Raw genomic sequence first — 22,237 nt, 5'->3', positions numbered from 1 at the left:
CAAAGTTCCAGTTATAAGGATAATAAGTTCTGAAGATCTAATGTACAGCATGGTAACTAGTTTAAAACACAGTATTGTATACTTAAAAGTTGCTGAGAGTAGATCTTAAACATTCTTAACACACAAAAATAAAAAAAGATATGTGAGGTGATGGATGTGTTCATTATCTTGATCTTGGTAATCATTCTGCAATGTATATGTACATCAAATTATCACATTGTCCACTTAAAATTTTTTTTAATGTTTATTTTTTAGGGAGAGAGAGACCGACAGAGTGCGAGCAGGGGAGGGTCAGAGAAGGAGACACAGAATCCGAAGCAGGCTCCAGGCTCTGAGCTGTCAGCACAGAGCCTGACGTGGGGCCCAAACTCACTAATGATGAGATCATGACCTGAGCCAAAGTCAGATGCTTAACCTTTGAGCCACCCAGGCACCTCTCACAAGGTCTACTTCAAGTATCTATGATTATATTTGTCAGTTATTCCTCAATTAAGTTTGGAAAGAGAAAGGAAAATGATTGCCTAATTTTTGTTTCTAAAGCAACATGAAAAATTGTAACTATAGTAATACTAGGTTTTATTTGACCTGGCCAGTGGTGCCATCAGTTGTTAGTGTGGGAATATGTTCCCCATAATCTACATTAGCTTCCATCCAGGCCACTCCAAGTTGACATAGAATTTTAATAGAAGTAGCACATTTATTATGAAATTACACCTTAAAGACAAGTCCTCCAGTGATACTATATAGCTACAACTATATTGCTCAATTTCTTGATAGAAATTCTGGAGCTGCTGTGGAAATGCTAGAGCTGCTGACACATTCACTCTCAAGAAAAGCTGGTTGAATGGTTTTGACATGGGGAGACTCATGGATGTAGCAAATATTTCATGTTGCTAAAACAATTGGCCTTTTAGCACACTGATATTTCTGTACGCAGTTGCTGAATATGCATACATGAGAAAAAGAGTTTAAAAGACTTTGAAAGGAATTTGTATCATACAGATGTGAAATAAATTCTTCTTGTAGTGTAAACATGGTAAACATAAAAATGAATCTATTTAAAGTGATTAAAGGGTCAAGGTTTAAGACCTCTTTAATGGCAGAAAGTATAAACTTTATTTATTCTCCTTTAGACAAGACTTTATACGATTGGAAGTCAGAGCCAATAATCCCAATTTTCCAAAGGTCAATTTTTACTTGTAGGTTTTACAAGCAAACAAACAAAAAGCCTCCTGCTAAACCCCCCAAAACAAAGCCTTCATTTAATTATTTTTCGACTCAACTACGTTAAACATTTACTGAACACTGCAAAGATTTGTGCAAGGTGCTGTCAGGGAGACAAAGGGTGAATAAAGCCTGAAGGCTGCAGATAAGATGCATACACACATCATCATGACACATTGCTGCAGTGCACACACAGTCTGAGAGCAATTCTAGGACAGGGACAGAAAATTGCACATAGGTGGCAAGAGGGCATGATCACTACATCCCCCAGTGCTGGGAGTACAGAATTAAAAACAGATATCACTCTTTGCTTTCAGGTCACTCACTGTCTTGTAGCAGAAACAGAATAACTCAAGTAATTATGCAAATATTTAATTAATGATACGTGCTATAAGAATTACACGGAGAAACAGATGTCAGAAGTGTATAAAACTGAGGTCCTAACCTCTTATGTGTTGTCAACAAAACCTTTCTTGAGGAGATGGAATTTGAGATCTGAAGGAGGCCTTATGAAACTGGCAAGGGATTTGCTTCCAACATTGTCGAGGAGGCTAACCATAGGGAAAGACGCCTGTTGGGCAGTGGATTTGGTGGACTTGGCGAGAGAAGGAGGGGTTTGCAGGGCAGATCCAAGAGAGCCATCTAATTGTTGGATCCTAGGATTATTTGAAGGGAGAGCAGTGGGGAAAAGTATGGGAGAAGTCGGGTTAGATCAGAGTGTGGACTTGAATGCCTTCCTTGAATACTTACCAAGGCACTTGGCCTAAAGGAGGCTTTCAGGAATTATTTAAGCCACTTGAGCAGGGGATTAACCAAAAGCAGGCCACAGGAAGAGGACTCTCTCAGGAATTTGCACAATGCCTTTGTGCAGGAAGGAATCAGCATTAGAGAAGCTGGGTAGAGGCTGTTACTGGAACTGAGAGCAGTCTGAGCGAGAACAACTCTGGTGGTAAAATGGAAGGAGGGATAGGGTTAGATGGAAGGGTGAATGAAGTAGCAAAAGTGACGTCATGACTTTGCATCTGGATGGTTGTTTGGGGCCAATGTCAAATGTCAAAATTAGAGGACGTGCTAAAAAAGAGTAAATTTTTACTCTTTTTATGAACTTAACTAGTGATTTATGAGCTTAAACTAGTGATTTATGTGATCACTAGTTTATGTGATTTATGAACTTAATGTGATTTGTGAACTTAAACTAGTAACTGCTTATTTTTAAGGAAAATAGTAACATCTAATGGGCAGAAATGATGGGTAAATTCATGTGACAAATCTTTCATACAAATACAGAAAAAAAATAATGTTTTTTTCTGTTATTGCCCTTATTTGAAAGGAATAGGAATTTTTTTTAGTCTAGAAATCATATTCATTTTTTAACTTCTCTCCCTCCCACCCCACCCCCCACCCCTTGTTTCTCACTACTGATAATACTTTATCACTGTTGAAAAGTAGAGAAGAAACATGCAAGGAAGCCTGTATTGTAATTTCTGCCATGTAGCCAGCATTCTAATGGCTACCCTCCAGGGAGATGCTTGGCAGCTGGTTCAATAGTGTGAATCAAAGGGCCCGGCTGGAGCCAGGTAACTTGACTATACCTTTAATGAGACATTTTCATGCACATTTACAGTGGCTTCTTTATTCTCTTTCCAGAAGCTTGATTTGTAACCCCAATCAATTTCCCAGTGTTTATCTAATTAATTTAAAAAGAAGAAAAGATCAACTAATCCTATTCCTGCCTAGAATAACCAGCTAGGTTGAAATAATTCCAATTCTTTAAAAAAAAAAACAACAACTTATTTTGCACGTATACAATTTACAACGAATGTCTTGCTAGTCCACAATTGATTTTTATTTGTTCATTCTTAGCAGTCTTATTCTGCCCACTCTACAGTATGGACAGAGTGAATATCTTCACTCAATCTGTGTTCACATTTTATCTTTAATAGAAGTTGCTTAGTGAATCGCCTCTTAGTTGCTGGATGGGAGAAAGCTGGTCCAGAAAGTAGACTTGATTCTGATCATTTGGGGATGGGCAGAATGTTTGAAGGGGAGGAAAGTTGGATATTTTCTCCTTTCCAGCATATGTCTTTGTCTTCTGGAAGAATAAATGACGATAGTTTTACCTTGAAGCAGCTTCTGGAACTCACTTGGGGTAGATGTATGAGGCCAAATAATCAGAGATGCTCTCTTGGGTACTGAAGAGTGGTGGTGATGGTGGTGGTGGTGGTGGTGGTGGTGGTGGTGGTGGTTCTTCTTCTTCTTCTTCTTCTTCTTCTTCTTCTTCTTCTTCTTCTTCTTCTTTTTAGTATAATTGATCACAACTTACACTAATTTCAGGTGTAAAAATAGTAATTTCACAAGTATATACATTATGCAGTGCAAGTGTAGTTACCATCTGTCACCATACAGTGCTACTATCATTGACTGTACTCCCTATGCTGTGCCTTTTATTCCCGTGATTTATTTGTTCCATAACTGGAAGACAGTATCTGCCACTCCTCTTTATTCATTTTCCGCATCTCCCTACTCTCTCCCCTCTACCAACCATCAGTTTGTTCTCTGCGTTTGTAGGTCTCTTTCTGCTTTTTGTTTGTTTATTCGTTCTTTTTTAGATTCCACACATGAGTGAATTCATAGGATATTTGTCTTCCACAGTTGACTTATTTCACTTAGCATAATACCACTCAGGTCCATCCATGTTGTTGCAAATGGCAGGATCTCTTTCTTGTTTTTTTTTTTTTTTTTAATTTTTTTTTAACGTTTATTTATTTTTGAGACAGAGAGAGACAGAGCATGAACGGGGGAGGGTCAGAGAGAGGGAGACACAGAATCTCAAGCAAGCTCCAGGCTCCGAGCTGTCAGCACAAAGCCTGATGCAGGGCTCGAACTCACTGACTGTGAGATCATGACCTGAGCCGAAGTTGGATGCTTAACCAACTGAGCCACCCAGGCGCCCCAGGATCTCTTTCTTTTTACAGCTCCATGATGCCCCTCGTTTTCCTTATCCATTTGTGTATTGATGGACACTCAGGTGAATTCTATCAAACATTTGAAGAAGAGTAAATGCCTATCTCCTCAAACTACTCCAAAAAAATAGAAAAAGAGGGAGAGATTCCAAATAAATTCAATGAGACCAGTGTTACCCTGATACCAAAACCAGAAAGATACCACAAAAAAAGAAAACCACAGGCCAGTATCTCCTATGAACATAAATGCAAAAATTCTCAACAAAATATTAGCAAACCACATTCAACAATATATTAGAAGGATCATTCACCACCATCAAGTGGGATTTATTGTAGGATGCAAAGATGGTTCAATATTTGCAAATCAATCATTGTGATGCATCACATCAACAAAAATCATTTCATCTTAACAGATGCAGAAAAAGCATTTGGCAAAATTCAACATCCATTGGTGATAAAAATTCTCTTCAAAGTGTGGTTACAAAGATTATACCTCAGCACAACAAAGGCCATATATATATATATATGACAAAACTGCAGGTAACATCATACTCAGTGGTGAATCACAAAACTTTTCCTCTAAGATTAGGAAAAAGGAGTGTATCTTTTGAATCTTTCAAAGAAAAAATACAGCTGCTATAATTAATTGAAATTTTGGGTCAGTTTTATATTCACAATAGACCTGCTTTTAAATGGAGATTTCCATTCTGTCGTGTGTTGACAGCAGTGGAAAGACTTAAACCATCTGAATAATATAAATCATGCATTTTTTATCTTTCCATTTTTAAGATGACGCAGATGAAATAATGTATAATTTGAAGAGGATAGGGCAAGATTACAAAGAAAAGTTGTCTAGTCCTTACCGTGCATGAAGTTGAGCCTGTATCTCTCCTCTTCCCTCTTTGACACTTATTTACCTTCTCTGTGAGCTCAGTGTAATGATCATGCTTCACTTGATTGAAGATACACCTTTATGAAAATTTACTTTAAAGGCAACACTTGACAGACATAGAGTTTACCTTCTGTAAAAATGCTTCAAACACTCCTGAAGATATAATTTTAAAAGGAGAGGCTCAAAATATGATATGAAATCTCAAGAAGTTCCACAAACAAAATCTGCTGAAAGATCATTTGCCAAAAAGCATATTAACATTAAGCAATTTTCAGAGATCTGGAGTTGAATCAGGACTTGGATAAAAATAAAGTGATGTGTTCCCTCAACTAGGGATGAAGAAGTTAAGTTTAAACTCCATATATGTCCAAGCATTGGATTTTGGCTTATTTTGCTCTCTGCATTATTATGTAGGAATGGATTTTATTTGACTATTAGATGTTTCATAATAAAATAGATTTCTCTAAAATGTAGGCAGATCTTGATGAAAGAATATGCCGAATTTGGTTTATTGTAGTGATGGTAAGGCTTTGTAGCTTTGCCAGTGTTTCATTTTATCAAATTATACTTTCTCTCTGATGGTTTATAAACACTTTAAAAATACATGAGCCAGGGTAAAAGGCTGAAAAGTTGTGAGATTTAAAGTTTTCTTTGCATTGTAATTATCCTGCGGGCAACTGCACAGAGAAGAATGTTAGTAGTGTGTCCTATAACATCATATATTGTGCTATTATCAAAGTATTTCATAAATACTTCCTTGTATAATTAGAAAGATTAAAATAGGAAATCACGTGGAAAACTGGTATAAAATTTCCTTAACTCATTTAAAAATGGCATACTCTAGTAATATTCAAATAAAAAGATAAAGGTTTTTATTTTTATGTATTTCATTCCTTTCACCAGTACCTCTTAGTCCTGAGATAATTTTTCTACTTTGCAATCAGAAAATGGCATGGCCAGGGTTCTTGATGAAGACAGATTTCACTAGGTCTTACCAGGCAACAGATTAAAAATAACGTTATAAAAAAATAAAAATGAAAATAAAGAAAATATTATTTTTTTAAAGAGTATGTGATCACCACTAAATAACAATTAAGGTCATCGAATAAAATATTCACAGGCATATAAAGTGCCAATAAATGTGATAAATCATTCACGACTTTGAAAGTTTACTGACTTTTCATAATCTCTCTCCTGAAAAGTAAACCTTAGTCTGAAGAGATGTGGTCTTCCCGCTGTGTGCACATAATTAGCAGTAATGGGAATTAGACAAGCACATGTAGTACAAGCTCTTCCTCGCTTTAAGTTGTGCTTGTCAAGTGGGGATATAAAATGAAATGTGCTGTTAATGCTTTAGTGCGTCATGGACATATGGCAGGCTTTTAGCAAAGTGGCACCCTGGGAGGATATTTGCTTATTCTCCCTACATGGCATTGAGACTCACAGCACCCTCTCTCTCCTAATGTCTAATAGAGGGTACTGAGAGAAATAAGTGGCTGAATTTATGACCTAACAGAGGGTCCGCATTTATCATAAATTAAGTCTAATACGAACCTTCATAATTAAAGGTTATTTATGCATTTTCAGTCCATGGTGTTCTTATATTCTGTCCTAAATTTTTGTAGAAAAGACTGTAACCTGAAAAACAAAAACAACTGCTTCAGAAATATTGTGGACTCTTGGATGGAGGAGAACATGTGGCTAAATTTTTTTGAGAATCTACTAGGAGTTCAGCATTGTTTTAATATCATATTGTTTGTTTTTTTTTTTCAACGTTTATTTATTTTTGGGACAGAGAGAGACAGAGCATGAACGGGGGAGGGGCAGAGAGAGAGGGAGACACAGAATCGGAAACAGGCTCCAGGCTCTGAGCCATCAGCCCAGAGCCCGACGCGGGGCTCGAACTCACGGACCGCGAGATCGTGACCTGGCTGAAGTCGGACGCTTAACCGACTGCGCCACCCAGGCGCCCCAATATCATATTGTTTAATCTTTACCATATTCTTTTGAGGTAGGAATCATTCCAAGTTCATAAATGAGGAAACAAGGTGCTTTTATACCTTGCCAGTAATCACAAAACTAGTGAATGACAAAGTGGTTGAGCCCGAAATCTGTGGGACTCACTCTCATTGTTGCTCAAAGCTTCTCATGCATCCTTATCTTCTGCATCTCCTGGCTTGGAGGGATGTGGTTAGAAGTCTAGGAACTCTATATCATGATTCTCCCATCTTGTTACAAAAATACTCTTCCTATGAAAAATCACACACTCTGATTATATAATTGTTCATAGAGTCCCACTTTTCCCCAAAATCCAGTGAAGGTTTTGGATCTGGTTCAGTATTTATTCTTTGAATATTCTATTGTTCTGAGTGATTCGTGTGCATGTTCATAATGTATCCAACTTCTGCACCTTAAGTATTTCCAAGTTCCTCCGTATCAGTATCTTTTATATTCTCTCCACTTGAACAAAATAATACTCTTGGACATTATTATCATCCAGAATGTCTCTAACCTCTGAAATGTTAAATGCTGGAAGAACCATGGCAGAGAGGCTAGTTACCTATTGCTGATGTTCTTTCTCTTTCCACCTTAAGGATAGAACCCACAAATAGTGGTAAGCATAACTATCTGGAAACAAATACTGTACTTTCCAGCTTCTTTTACAGCTGATCTTATCCAAGTGACTAAGTCTTTTCTGGTTAATAATATGTAAGCAACATTTTGAGTAAAAGTGTCCTTGAAGTGAGTTGAGGGAAGGGATTACCCTGTTTCCTCCTTCTAGTTGGCCTGACAACAAATGTGATATCTGGAGCTCCAGCTGCCATTTTGTACTATGAGAATTAAAGTATGAGCTGAAAATAACTGAACGACAAGATAAAAGGCGACTGACTCCCTGATTCGGTGGAATCAGACTTGTACTATTTATTTCTAGATATCTTTTAAATGACAGAAAGGAAAACTTCCCTTTTGTTAAAGGTAGTATTCTTTTATTTCCTTAACTTCCACCAAACCTCAACTTGATGTGTTTACTCTCAGATTCAGTATTGAGTTGTTCATTTTCTCACATTTTAACAGCTCTTTTCTTAAGTTCATTCTTTTGCTAGCAAGCCTGGAAGCCAAGGTTAACCACATGAATAAGCTTCCACCCATACTATACCCACTACTTACAAGAAATTCAAAGACCACTATCCCAGCCTTGATCTATCAATCTGGGACTGCATGGATTTTCTAGAGTATACCTTATATGTGCACATATTTTTCCTTGGTCTAGAATGTCAAGCTGTCCTTGACTCTTTGGAATATCATGGCCTCTTAAATATCACATCTCTGATTATATCTTTCTTGAGTGATGACATGGTAACTCAGAGACCTTTTCAGAAAGATTCCATAATTCAACACCACTTTCTCCCAACCTGGGACATTCAGCTGTTTATGTTGTTAGGCTTACTGATTTTCAAAATTTATTTTACTTGTTTTTTTTTTTTTTATCTTCAACCAGTCTGTCATTTCTTCTTCTTCTTTTTTAAGGTTTATTTATTTATTTTTTTACTTTGAGAAAGAAAGCATGAGCAGGGAAGGGGCAGAGAGAGAGGGAGAGAGAGAATCCCAAGCAAGCTCCATGGTAACAGCCCGGAGCCCGACTCAGGGCTCGATCTCAAGAACCATGAGATCATTCCCTGAGCCAAAATCAAGAGTAGGATGCTTACCCAACTGAGCCACCCAGGCACCCCAACTCTGACATTAATAAGGTATTTGCTCCATAGCCTGGGAGTTTAATTGATGCTAATGGGAGCGAAGTGTATATATCTTCTAGGATTCTTGGCAGGAGAACTGCAGTGGTAAGTGAATGTTGAGGTATCTTGCACATATAATGTTCAATATTTTCATTTATATCTGACAAACAGTTTCTTCCTTAATCTCTAAGGAATTGAAACATTTCCAGTGGCCTACTGAGATATGACTGCCAACTTCAAAAATACATGTGTCTACCCTTTATTTCAGGTTTATTATTTATAATGTCAGGTTATTCCTACCTACTTGGAAGGAAAAATACTTCATTTACTTTTATTTATGTTAATTTGCTTACGTTAAGATGTATAGCATAGTATTAATGAAGACAAGAGTCTCATCAAAAATATTTTTCAGTATTTATGAAATCTCTGGTTTAAAAAGCTATGGAACAGGATTGAGGCAATCTTTGCAAACTTCATTCAAATCTCCGCAGCTTTGCTATGTATGATACTATATTAGAATACATAGTGCATCAATAAATGGTATAAATAAGGAAATTACTCCTGGATTTTCAAGTTGTTTACAGAATCTTTATTTTTTAATTTTAATTTTTTAAAGTTTATTTATTTTGAGAGACACAGAGACATTGTGAGTGAAGGAGGGACAGAGAGAGAGGGAGAGAGAGAGAATCCCAAGCAGGATCCACACTGCCAGCACATAGCCTGATGTGGGGCTCAAACCCACGGAACTGTGAGATCATGACCTGGGTGAGACCAAGAGTTGAACACTTAACTGACTGAGCCCCTGTTTATAGAATCTTTAGAAAATTTGGCAATAATTGAATTCCTGAGAGGCTCAACAAAATCTATTAGGCAGTAGACTCATTTTATATTTTCTATTTCATTTATTTTTCTTGTTTTTCCACCATCAGGGATTATTAATAGCTTGTTATGCCTACTATAACCTATAGAAGATTTTGTAGATAAGATGTGATTTCATTAGTCATTACTAAAGACTAGTATGTACAGAGTATTTTAATACGTAGAAATATTAGCATTTAACAAAATGTAGTTTAGATCACAGTTTTACAAATGAGAAATATGAGGACATAAGGAGGTTATTGAGTCACATTTATTGCTGGTGTCAAAGGTGGCACTGAATTCCAGATCTTTTTGATTCCTTATACTACTCATGCTAATCAAAATCTCATAAAAGAAAATTAAATGTCTCCATGGATGAGTACTGAAGATGATGACCATGAAGGAATAGACACTATTTGGAAGCACTGAGAATTAGTCCAAACCAATAAAGATACGAGAAAAAACTTTTACTAATATGTGTAAGTTGCCATTTTTTCCTTTAGAAATAATTTCACATGTCAAACTAGTTTTCTAATCACATTCATTCTTTTCACATAAACTTGTATCTTAGACTAGTCTTCGATATACAGAAAAATTGCAAAGAGAGTACAGAGTTTCCATAGTCCCAACACCCAGTTCCCCTGTTATTAGCATCTTACATTAGTATGGAACATTTGTCAGAATCAATTATCCAATATTGATAAATTATTTTTTTAAGTTTATTTATTTTGAGAGAGAGAGAGAGAAAGAGCATGCAAGTGAGCAGGGGAGGGGCAGAGAGAGAGGGAGAGCGAGAATCCCAAGCAGGCTCCATGCTATCAGTGTGCAGCCTGACGTGAGGCTTGATCTCTGGAACCATGAGATCATGATCCCAGCCAAAATCAAGAGTCAGACACACTCAAAGACTGAGCCACCCAGGTGCCCTGATACATTATTATTAATTAAAGTCCCTACTTTATTCAGATTTTCTTAATCTTTTTTAATGCCTTTCTGGTGATTCAGGGTAAAACATTACACTGTCATATATCCTTAAGCTCCTTGTGAATTTGACAGTTTCTTAGACTTTTCTTGGTTTTGGTGATGTTGACAGTTTTGAGGAGTATTGGTCAGATATTTTACTGAAGTTTCCTGATTGGGATTTCTTTGATCTCATTAAACTGGGTTTATTGATTTTTGATTGGAAAACCACAAAGGTAAAGTGCAGTTCTCATCAAACTGTATTAAGGGCACATACTATTTACATGATTTATCACTGTTGATGGTAACCTTGTTCATCTGACTGAGGTCGTGTTTCTCAGGTATCTTCACTGTGAAGTTACTCTCCCATCCTTCCACCTCTTCTCATACTGTATTTTTTGGAAGCAAATCATTATGTACACACAATGAAGGAGTGGAGAATTATATTCCGTCTTCTTGGGAGCAGAGTATCTACACAAATTATTTAGAATTTTTATGTATGGGATATTTATTCTGTTCTACTTATTTTTTAAAATAATCTATTTTTATCAGTATGAATCCAGGATATTTGTTTTATGCATTTGATTGTAATATAATACTACTTTGTTTATTTCATTTTCAAATTGCTTTAACTTTGGCCAATGGGGGCTTTTCCACTTGGTACCTGTTGTCCCTTTGACATACCCCATCATTATGGGGTTTCTCGAGTACTTCCTTATGCAGCTATATTGTAAACATCCACAATGTGTGATATGACTGCAAAGCTATTAAACTGATTTTCATGGTCCATACTTATGAATGTAACTACCTCATAGTCATAATAGTATGAAATAATAATGTTCATTCATATAGGCTGCAATGTTAATACAAGAAGGGGCTGAATTAATTAGAGTCAAGTCTAAATGAACCTCAAAAATTTTTTAAATAGTTTCAAAAACATTCTAATCTTTTAAAAATATTTTTTAAATTTTAGGTATATAATATATTCAGTAAAGTATACAAATCATGAACATATAGTTCAAAGGATATTTATAAAGTGAACATATCCATTTAACTACCCCTCAGATCAGGCAAAAGAAAATTAACACCCCAAAAGATCTTGTCCTCATTCCCATATCTCTTAAAGGTAGCCACTACCTTGACTTATATCACATTGATTAGTTTTTCCTGATTTCATTTATATAAATGAAATGGCATAACATGATTATTTTAAGTGTAACTTCTTTTTCTGTTGTTGAATATTTCTTTTAAAAAAAAATGTTTATTTTTGAGAGAGAGAAAGAGAGCACACACACACAAGCAGGGGAGGGGCAGAGAGAGGAACAGAGGATCCTAAGTATGCTCCAGACTCTGAGCTATCAGTGCAGAGTTTGAATTGACAAACTATGGGGCTTGAATTGACAAACTATGAGATCATGACTTGAGCCGAAGTTGGACACTTAACCAACTGAGCCACCCACATGCCCCAAGTGTGGCTTCTTTTGTTTAACATTGTGATATTCATTTATGTTGTTGCATGTAGTAGTACTTTTTTTTCATTGCTGTAAGGTGTTCTGTTGGATAAATGTAGTACAAATTATTTATTCATTTAAATCTTTTTGTTTTTATGAAGAGCATTTTCATATGCACAACCTATGTCTTTTGTTATGTACACATGCACACACACACACACACGCATCTTTCAGGTATATACCTAAGAGTGAAGTTGCTAAGTCATAGGATGTGTGTATTTTCTGTTTTAGCTTATATTGCCAGAGAATTTTCCAAAGTGACGGTCACTGACCCTTGGTTCTTTCAGTCTTTGAAACTTTAGCCATTCTGGTGGGTATGTAATGGTAAATCAGTGTGGTTTTAATTTCCATTTGCCGAGGAGTAATGAGGTTGAACATCTTTTTTTGGATATTATATTTTGTGAAGTACCTATTCATGTCTTTGCCCATTAAAAATGACTTGTCCTTTTCCTATTGATTATTAGAAGTTTGTGTGTGTGTGTGTGTGTGTGTGTGTGTGTGTAGTTTGTACATTAATCTGTCAGTTTGTGTTTGAGGGAAGCAGACACTGATAAAGAGTTAAAAATGCAGAAAGGTTATTGTAAAGGCATGGCATTAGCTAGGGGCCTCACCATGAAGAACGTTGCCTGGGCTGTTACTTCCTTGGTCACTGTCATCCTGAAAATAGGGGGGCCTTGGCTCAAAAGTTGGAGACTCTAAAGGTGTTAATAGCTGGAGGCTCTCAGCTAACCACACTCTTAATAACTGAATGAGTCCTTTCTTGAAGAGAATGAATACACATCTTTACATATGTTACAGGATCCTTCTGCAGTTATAGGTGTTGTAAATATCTTCTCAGTGGCTTGTATTTTCATACTTTTTATGGTATTTGATGAACATGGGTTCCTAATTTTAATATAGCTTAATTTATTAAAATTTTTATTCATGCTAGTTCTGAGTTCTGTTTAAAACTCTGTGTCTATCCTAAGTTAATGAAGGTTTTTTCTTAATGTTACTTACTGGAAGTGTTATTGTATCTTCTAAATTTAGATCTGTATGCCACGTAGAATTGATTTTGGTTAATAGAAAAAGTAGGGGTAAAATTATCTATCTTCTCCCTCCTGCTAACCATTCATGTCTCTCTCTGCCTCATCTGTCTGTCTGTTTATAGACATAGATGCACAGACATAGGTAGACATTCAGTTAACACAGCAGCATCTATTGAAAGCTCATCCTTTTCTACTGCTCTGCACTGGCGTCTTTGTTATACATTAAGGGACATAAATATCTAGACTTGTTCCTGAAAATTTTATTCTGTTAGTCTGTTTATCTCTTGTTGCAATACCCAACTGACTTAATTACTGCAGTTTCAGAACTAATCTTATTATCTAGTGATAGCATTCTGTGTTCTGTTTCTTCAAAATTTTCTGCTAGGCTTTCTCAAATAATGTTCTTCATCTGAACTGAAAATGTAAAAAAACAGAATGATAATTTTTCTCAATTCTTTCAATTATGGCACCATTCTTAAAGCATAGAAGAGAAGTTAAATCATGAAAGGGAAGTTTTAGGTCATTAGGGTTTAATCCTCTCATGGAAATCTGGTTGAGAAATCCTGGAAAGCTACTTGTGGTTCTTTGCATATTAATATATAATTCAAAATAAACTCTTCAGTTTCCACACACAAAAAAAATTATTGGGAGTTTTAACGGGACAGAATTTAAACTGTACCTCAATTTGTAGCAAATAAAAATCTTCAGGATATTAAGTCTGAATGCACTAATATGTTATATTCCTCCATTTATTTAGGTTTTCTTCTTTCTTTCTTTCTTTCTTTCTTTCTTTCTTTCTTTCTCTCTTTCTCTCTCTCTTAAAAGGTTTTTTTGTTTTTTAATGTTTATCTTTGAGAGAAAGAGAGTCAGAGCATGAGTGGGGCAGGGACTGAGAGAAAGGGAGACACAGAATCTGAAGCAGGCTTCAGGCTCCGAGCTATCAGTACAGAGCCCAAAGTGGGGCTCAAACTCATAAGCGGTGAGATCATGACCTGAGCCGAAGTCAGACACTTAACCGACAGAGCCACCCAGGCACCCCTATTTAGATTTTCTTTAATTATTCTCCATAATATTTTATAGAGATCTGGCACATCTTTTGTCATAGATTCTGGGTCTAAAGTTCTTTCTTGTCTAGCAAGAAATCGGGACACAGGATTAAAATGCGAGAGACGGCTAATGTTCGGGAAAAGATAAGAGCCCCGAATAAGGGTCCTTCCTGCTCCATATTTATTAAGATCAGAAGGCTTACAAATATGATGGGCATGCACAAAGAGACAATGAATCTGTAACATGAACTCATGGGCTGAGGGAAAGGGAGTTTTGAAGATATACCATGTTAGGGGTTTGGGTCAATAGAAACCAAAATCCTGGCGCGGGACAGATGGATGTTAACGGCAGACATGAGGGCGCCATGTCTGTTTAACTTAGCCAGCCTAGGGGATAAGACAGAGTGTGTAACCTCAGGGTCTACAAGGCACCTTTCTTTTGTTAATTAGCTCCATTCTGGGCAACTTCACCTTGCAGCAGTTTATAGCCCTGTTTTCCTGTTTACCTAATTTGGTCCTTCCTTCCTGCAAAAGCAGCTTTCTGCTATAGTACTAAATTGAGAGGGGGGAGTATCTGCCCTGAATACCTAATCTTATTTACTTCATGTACCTTTGTATTGGGGCCTTGGCCCCACCCTCTCTACATCTATTTACCTAATCTTGTTTACCCAAACTTGGGTGTGAACATGCTATGGCTTTGTAATTCTTTATGCCTTTTTAACCCATCAGTGCAGGGTCAGGGAATTTCTAAGCTTATTCCCCACAATCTTTTGTTAGATTTCTTCCCAAGTATTTGTTATTTTTGATGCTGTAGTAAAAGTAACGTTTAATTTTTAAAATTTTTCATTGTTTATTGTTATTCAGAAATGCAATTGATTTTTGAACATTGCCTTAATCCACATCCATGATAAATTTACATATTAATTATAATAGTTCTGTGAATTCTTTTAAATTTTCTGTGTGCACAATCATCTATTGGCTCTATCTGCAAATAACTATTTACTCCTTTTCCAATCATTTATTTTTCTTATATTGTTGCACTGTCAAGATCTTAACTACAAGCTAGAAAGAGGTATAATCACACTTATTCCCAATTTCACATGGGAAAGCTTTCAATATTTCCCCTTTCAGTGCAACATAGATTTTCTAAAAAGATTCTGATTAGTATATTAATTGTCCTTCTTCTCTTAATTTTATTTATTTTTGACACACATGGGTATTAAATTGGGGTAATTATGTATTTTTTTTCTCTTTAGAATGTTAATGTTATGAAATAAATTGATAAATTGATTTTTAAGTGTTAAGTGCAAATGATTTTATTCCTGAAATAAATGCAATGTCAGGGTTGTTTTTTTTTTTTTTTCACATTTTATATCCTGCTGTGTTCATTTTGCTAATACACTATTTAAGATGTTTGTACCTATGTTCTTGGGCAAGATTTGCCTATAAATTTATTTTCTTGATGTGACTTTCAGTGATTGCCATCAAAGTTATGCTATTATAAACCTAAGTGTTCTCTTATTCTGTTCTGAAAGTGATTATATGAGATAGGCCTCATTTCTTCTTAAATGTCTCTTAGCATTAATTGACAATGTCTTTTGTGCTTGAAGCTTTCTTTGTGAAAAAGTGTTCAATTATCTACAATAGGACTATTCAGTTTTTCTATTTTCTTAAGCCAATCTTTGTAAATTTTGTTTCTATGAATTTATTCATTTCTTAGTCATTTTTTACATAAAATTCTTTATTTTATCCTCTCATTAACTAATAATGGCCCTCTGAAGTTTTCATATTTGATGAATACTCTCTCCTAGTTTCCAAAGCATATTTTCACAGTTTACATCTTCTAGGTCACACTTTAGTTGAAGGGAGTCAGATGTTCCAATACTTACAGAGCCAGGTGCTCCTTTTACACTTTAAATTTTGAGAGTTGTGATTTATGGTTTTTAAAATTTTAAATGGAACAATCAATCAGTCATCCGATCAATCTAAAAAATTGTGTGTATGTGTGTGTTTGTGTCTGAGCATGTAAGAAGAAAGAGGAAAAAGAAGGCATGAAGACTCTGAATCCATGTGAGAGTAAACATCGGATAGATTATGCTTTCCACACAAGTTTTTCATAATTTTAATATACTCCAGTGACTCTTAATCTGAGCAATTGTTTGAACAATATAAATAGATTGATACTGTTAAGAGTCATAAAGATTTGGTTCCAGTCTTTTGTGTAAATGTTTCTCAGAGCATGCTTTCCAAGCTGCCAGCAACTTGAAGACTTACTAAAAGCAAATTCTTGGATCCAGTCCCACATCTGCTGAATCTGAATCTCTCAGGGTAAAACCCAGAAAACTATACTTTTTTGGGTTAACTCCCTGGTGATAATTCAGTAAAATGACTTCACCTAGAGTTCAAAGCTGAGTAAATATATAGCTGATATGCTTTTTGTACAGAGAGAGAAGACTATCTTAGCTGAAGGCTAGCTGTCTCTAGAAATAGATCAGTATTTCAGCACTGGTACAGGTATCTGTACAACTAAGATTGTAAGAGTGAGACCTTTTCAGGAATTTCATTGATCTAATTTCAAATTGAAATTACTTATCTAACCCCAAAGCTGTTGATTCAGATGACTGAAGCCTCATTCTGTACCTTTTTTCAGATAAATGAGAAAATGCATGAGCTATGTGTGCTATACTCAGCCATAATGAACCAAACCTGGATGTGATATATGTCCAGATGCTCAAAAGGAAACAATTATCATTTATCATTTCCCAGTCGCTACTAAAACATTGCCAATTTGGAATGCGGGAATATGATCACACATAAACATTTGGCATATCTCTTTTTAATAACTAACCAGGGCTTCCTTTTACTTACTGGTGTTCAGTGAGTTGTTTACCATGTTTCAGTATTTTAAACTCAAACAGTAATATACCCGATAATAGGTTCTTTCTGTTTTGTTTTTGATATTAAGAAACAGTTCCATAAGTAGGTATTAGAATTTCTGATGGTAGTTTTTGATGATGAGGAACCAATAGCTATTAAAATCCTGGGTGCTTGGGGCGCCTGGGTGGCGCAGTCGGTTAAGCGTCCGACTTCAGCCAGGTCACGATCTCGCGGTCCGTGAGTTCGAGCCCCGCGTCGGGCTCTGGGCTGATGGCTCAGAGCCTGGAGCCTGTTTCCGATTCTGTGTCTCCCTCTCTCTCTGCCCCTCCCCCGTTCATGCTCTGTCTCTCTCTGTCCCAAAAACAAATAAACGTTGAAAAAAAAAATAAATAAAATCCTGGGTGCTATGTGATATTAATAAGCTGCTCTTCCCTTCTCTATCACCACATATCTGAAGAATGGAATGTACTAGGATTCCATTCTTCAGGACAAAACATTCTATCTGTGTATATCATTAATTTGTATAGTCCATAAACCACCTGGCTTTAACTGTCCTTGAAGCATTGCATAGTATGAAGCTGAGAGCAAGTCTTTACTCCTGGATTGAGCTTAGTTTTTACATGAGGTTAAGTTAGCAGGAAGTATGGTTAGATGACTATGTATGCCTTGACCTGCAGTTTACAGTATTCTCTAAAGCAATTTTTCTGCATTTGGCCTAGTAATCCTTTCTTTTGGTCTCTCAATTGGGGAAAAAACCCTGAAAGTAATTTAATAAAAAATAATTTAATTCAACCATTCATGGAAAAAGCTTTCAGAACTAGCTTTAAAACCCACAACATGCACAGACACAAACACATATGCTTATATCTATCTATGTATTTACTTAAATTAGAGTCCTTCCCTCCTATTTAAAATGTATTTTTTAATAAAAATAAAAATCTTATCTCTTCAAAAATATGTCCATTCCTATTACAAATGGATGTTAAATATCCTTACCGGTATAATTGCTGTGTAAAACTGTGGAAGGTCTTTGCCTTCCAGAGGTTGTGTGAGAAATTTATGTCTTATTCACTTTTGATTTCATAAAAAAAAGTAATAAAGTTATATTTTGAAGTTTTAGCTATCTCATTGAGATTATTGACTAAAAATGTATTACTGTTTTCATGGCAAAATCAGATGATCCACTTTGAAAAATTGAGTAAATGACAAAGAATACCTAAGAAATGTTTTCATTAAAAATTTGAATTTTATTAAAAACATTCTTGTAGACAGTTTCCTTTTATTTTTTCATGTGCATTTATTTTTATACTAAAAGAGTATCTAAAAGCAGAAATCATATTTTTCCTGTTAAAATGTTTATGAATTTGTTATAAATGGCTGCTTTTCATATATGTTCTGTTTTAACTACTGAGTAATTGTTCAAGACCTCAGTAAAAAATAGAGTTACGTTGTAAACTGCTTAGATATACTAAAACATTACAGTGGCATTTAAAACACTGTCATTGTGGACATCCTTGAAACCTTGCCCAAGATGTTTAAAATTTGCTCAAAGAAAACAGTTTAGCCTATCATTGAAATTATTAAGTTTGGTTTTGTTTACTAGTTGCCCATGAAAAGAATGATCTTGATGTTATTTAAATAAATAGATGAGATATTTAAGGATGAAATAAATATATTAGATATTTAATAAATCAATGAATAATTTAACCTAGCAAAGAATAAAAATTATTTCTCCTCTAAACTCATTATATACTCTGCATCTTTTCAAGATATATGAAAGGAAGAATCTCTTAGAATATCATGAAAATTTAATCAGATCCCTTGCAGGAACATTTAGAAACAATCGCTTTATGCTGTAATCACTTCCTTCAGTCCTGATACTTGAGGTGTGTATGAGGTAACATTATTAATGTTCTTTGTCTTTTGGGAGGTATGTGTAATTATTCTGTGCCTCATTGGTCTATGAGTATATGCTCAACACTTTAATGAGAATTGCCCTTGCCTTGTCTGTACAATGCACTAAAAGAGAGTCAAATCCCCTTTCTGAACTTCAGGGACCCATTTTTTGCCATGTATTATTCATTTTAAGTAAGTTAATGTCATTAGGAGACAGTTTCTGCCTTGTATGATAAAAGATTTTAAGTGAGGAGCAGTTAATTACTTATTGCCCATGCCCTGATGTGCTTTTCCATATGGCTTTTTTTTTTGGCATACAAGTGACAAGAAGTCATCAGGGCAAAGTCATAAGCAGAACTTTTTATATTAAAACTTTAATGTACTAGTGCCCAAGGCACAAGCTAATTCCAGTTTTCTAGTTACAGAACCTGAGCGAATAATTTAGCATCTAGTGCTTCTCAATATGCTTATTTTAGTTCAACTTCTGTCTCTTAAATGAAACATAGAATTACCTCCCAAGTGCTTCAGTTGCATGTGTCAGTGACCTTGAAAGGAAAGTCTTAATAGCAGAACTCCTGCATCCTCATGGGAAACATACTAAAACTTTTAAACTACAGCCGTGGGTCTAGTTTTGGTGTGATGAAATCCAAAATATGCATAGTGGAAGGAATATTATGACATTTATTTTAGGTTATCTTGGATTATAGGAAAGAAAACAAAATGTTCTTTACCTTTCCTAATTATGAAGGTATGCTTTAACGATGTCCCTTGATTGACAAATACTTGTTCTGGTTCCAGACTTGTCAATGAATACATGTAATAGTTATTGAAACTAAAAGAATCAAGAGTATGAGCCATTTAGCTCTAAAATGTCTCTATCAGAGAAGGTTGGGACCAGCCATCTTGTTGGGTGGGAGGGTTGTGAGTTGGCATCAGGCTGCCCTTATATAATAATCCCCTGTGTTTACTTTGTTGCTCTGCTCATTTGGGAGGGGTCTTGAGTGCCATGGGAAATTTGGTCTAGAGGTTCTCTTACACTTAGCCCTTGGTACTGTCACTTCATCTTAAAATATTAGAACTAGAAAAGACTTCAAAATAATTTAAGATTAGCTGTTTCATTTTATAGTTGAGAAAACCGAGGGCAAGAAGTTACAGTGATTCAGTCAAGCATACAGTTTAATTCTTTATGCTTTAATGCTATTTAAATACCTCTTAATTTCGTGCATGCATCATTCTAACTATTCCTAAGTAGGTATCAAAAAAGCACAATCAAGTCACAATTTTTATTTTTCTTTATTAGACTATTGGAGACACTTTCTCTGAACTGGATTCAAGAATGTAATTACCAAGGAAGCTGGTATCAACATAATGTGTTTTTAGGGATGAAATTTGATCTAATTTAAACACAAATGTGAGACGTATTTCAGTTTCATAGTTTACGTATTGTGTATTAGTGAAGTTGATCTGCCATGTAAAAGGAAATTTGTGCTTGAGAAAGAGATTTTCTGGACTTGTCATATTTTTATGATGCTTAATGGTAGCATTCTTTTTTATTAATGGAAAAGGATACTTATCTGTAATCGTATTTGCCTTACACTGTGGTTATAATTTTATTTTAAAAATGAGACTTTGCATATTATCATTTTAGAAAGAGATGTTTGGCAAGAAGATAGGAAAAAATAGAGAAAGAAACTCAATATATTACCAATGAAATAAAACTTGCCAAGAAATCAAGGCCAAGCCCAATTTAGTAGTGATTAAATAGCAATTATAATTTTAGAGCTATTAAGACAACAGTGTGAACTGATTTAGTTTCAATTCAGTCCCAAGGAGGGACAGATGCACATTATAACAACAGATGCAGTCACTCCACTGACTAATACTCTGGAGTGTAAATCAGAAGAGCTGAGTCTGTGTTCAGCTTTATCAATAATTTTGCTGAGCTCCTAATTCGAGTCACAAATTTTAATCTATAGCTGTTATTGCAATTCTTGCCTTTTTCTTGTAGAGAGATTTTGATGGTTAATGACTTCTGTAAGGGGGTGCTCGGTAAAGTTAAACAATGCTTTGCATGCTTTTAATGCATTTGACTGCATTAATGCATTTGACAAGAGCTGAAAAATGTGTGTCATTAATAAGTGTTATCACACTTCAATAGTTTGGCAGAGTGGAGTAACTATTACAGGGCTTAAAATTATTGGTTTCTCAAGGACTAATGATTTAAGCCAGTATCACAAACAAAAGATCTTCTTTCTCATTTTCTTATTTCTTTACATGTTTCCACTGTACAAATCTCTCCTTCTCTTATTACCATCTATCACCCAATCCTTGATATCTCCTAAGTCTGTCTGCAGCCTAGCCTTGCTGGGAAGCTTCAAGCTCTCTTTCTACCTGCCAACTGAATCTTTCCAAGTGGATGTCTCACAGGCACTTCAAATTCACCACATATTTAAACTAAGTCTGTCACCTTTCTCATAAAATATCTTTCTTTCACTCAGAGGCTGATTACTCATGCTAGGGAATTGAGAATTACATTTGCTACCTTCCCCTTTCATAGCTCATGGTCAAGACATTGGGAAGCAACCATCCACTGTTCGTCTACATTGCTTATAGCCATGTATAGGTCCTTACTGTTGGCTGTGTTAGATTAATGCCATTGAACAGATTGGGAAGGGAGCTAGATGTTGTGGAAAGAACGAGGGCCCTGGCACCCAATAGACATGGATGTTTGAAGACTCAGTTCTGCCTCTTACTAGCTGTGTTTGTTTGAGCAGATCATTTAAATTTGTTGATCTTGAGTATATGCACCATATGACGGCAAGTAGTTACACAAAGTTTTGTTAAAGATTATATATTATACACACACACACACATACATACATACATATATACATATATGTATATGTGCAGTGGCTGATGGATTTAGGATTTAAATAATCTGCAGTGATAGCCTTACAGTATACTATCTTTCAGTGAATCTGGGTTATCTCACCGTTAGCTCAAGAAGCCTTTCTACTGCTGCTGTAGCAGGATTCTCACCCAGAGTCATGACACTGAGGCCTTTTAATTTCCAGGAAGCAACTTTATTCATGCCAGCATCGCTCAGTTGGGTTAGTACCCGAAGAACTGAGCCCTGAATGTCATGTGGCATAGTTTTTTATACATTTTCTATTTCTTTGTCTTCCATATATGGTAACACACACAAGCATGTAGTCTGATTAAGTAGTCTCAGTTTACAGGTCATGAGGGAT

Source organism: Lynx canadensis, chromosome A1, assembly GCF_007474595.2.
Source record: "Lynx canadensis isolate LIC74 chromosome A1, mLynCan4.pri.v2, whole genome shotgun sequence".
Taxonomy (NCBI): Eukaryota; Metazoa; Chordata; class Mammalia; order Carnivora; family Felidae; genus Lynx; species Lynx canadensis.
Note: the sequence above shows the minus strand (reverse complement) of the source record.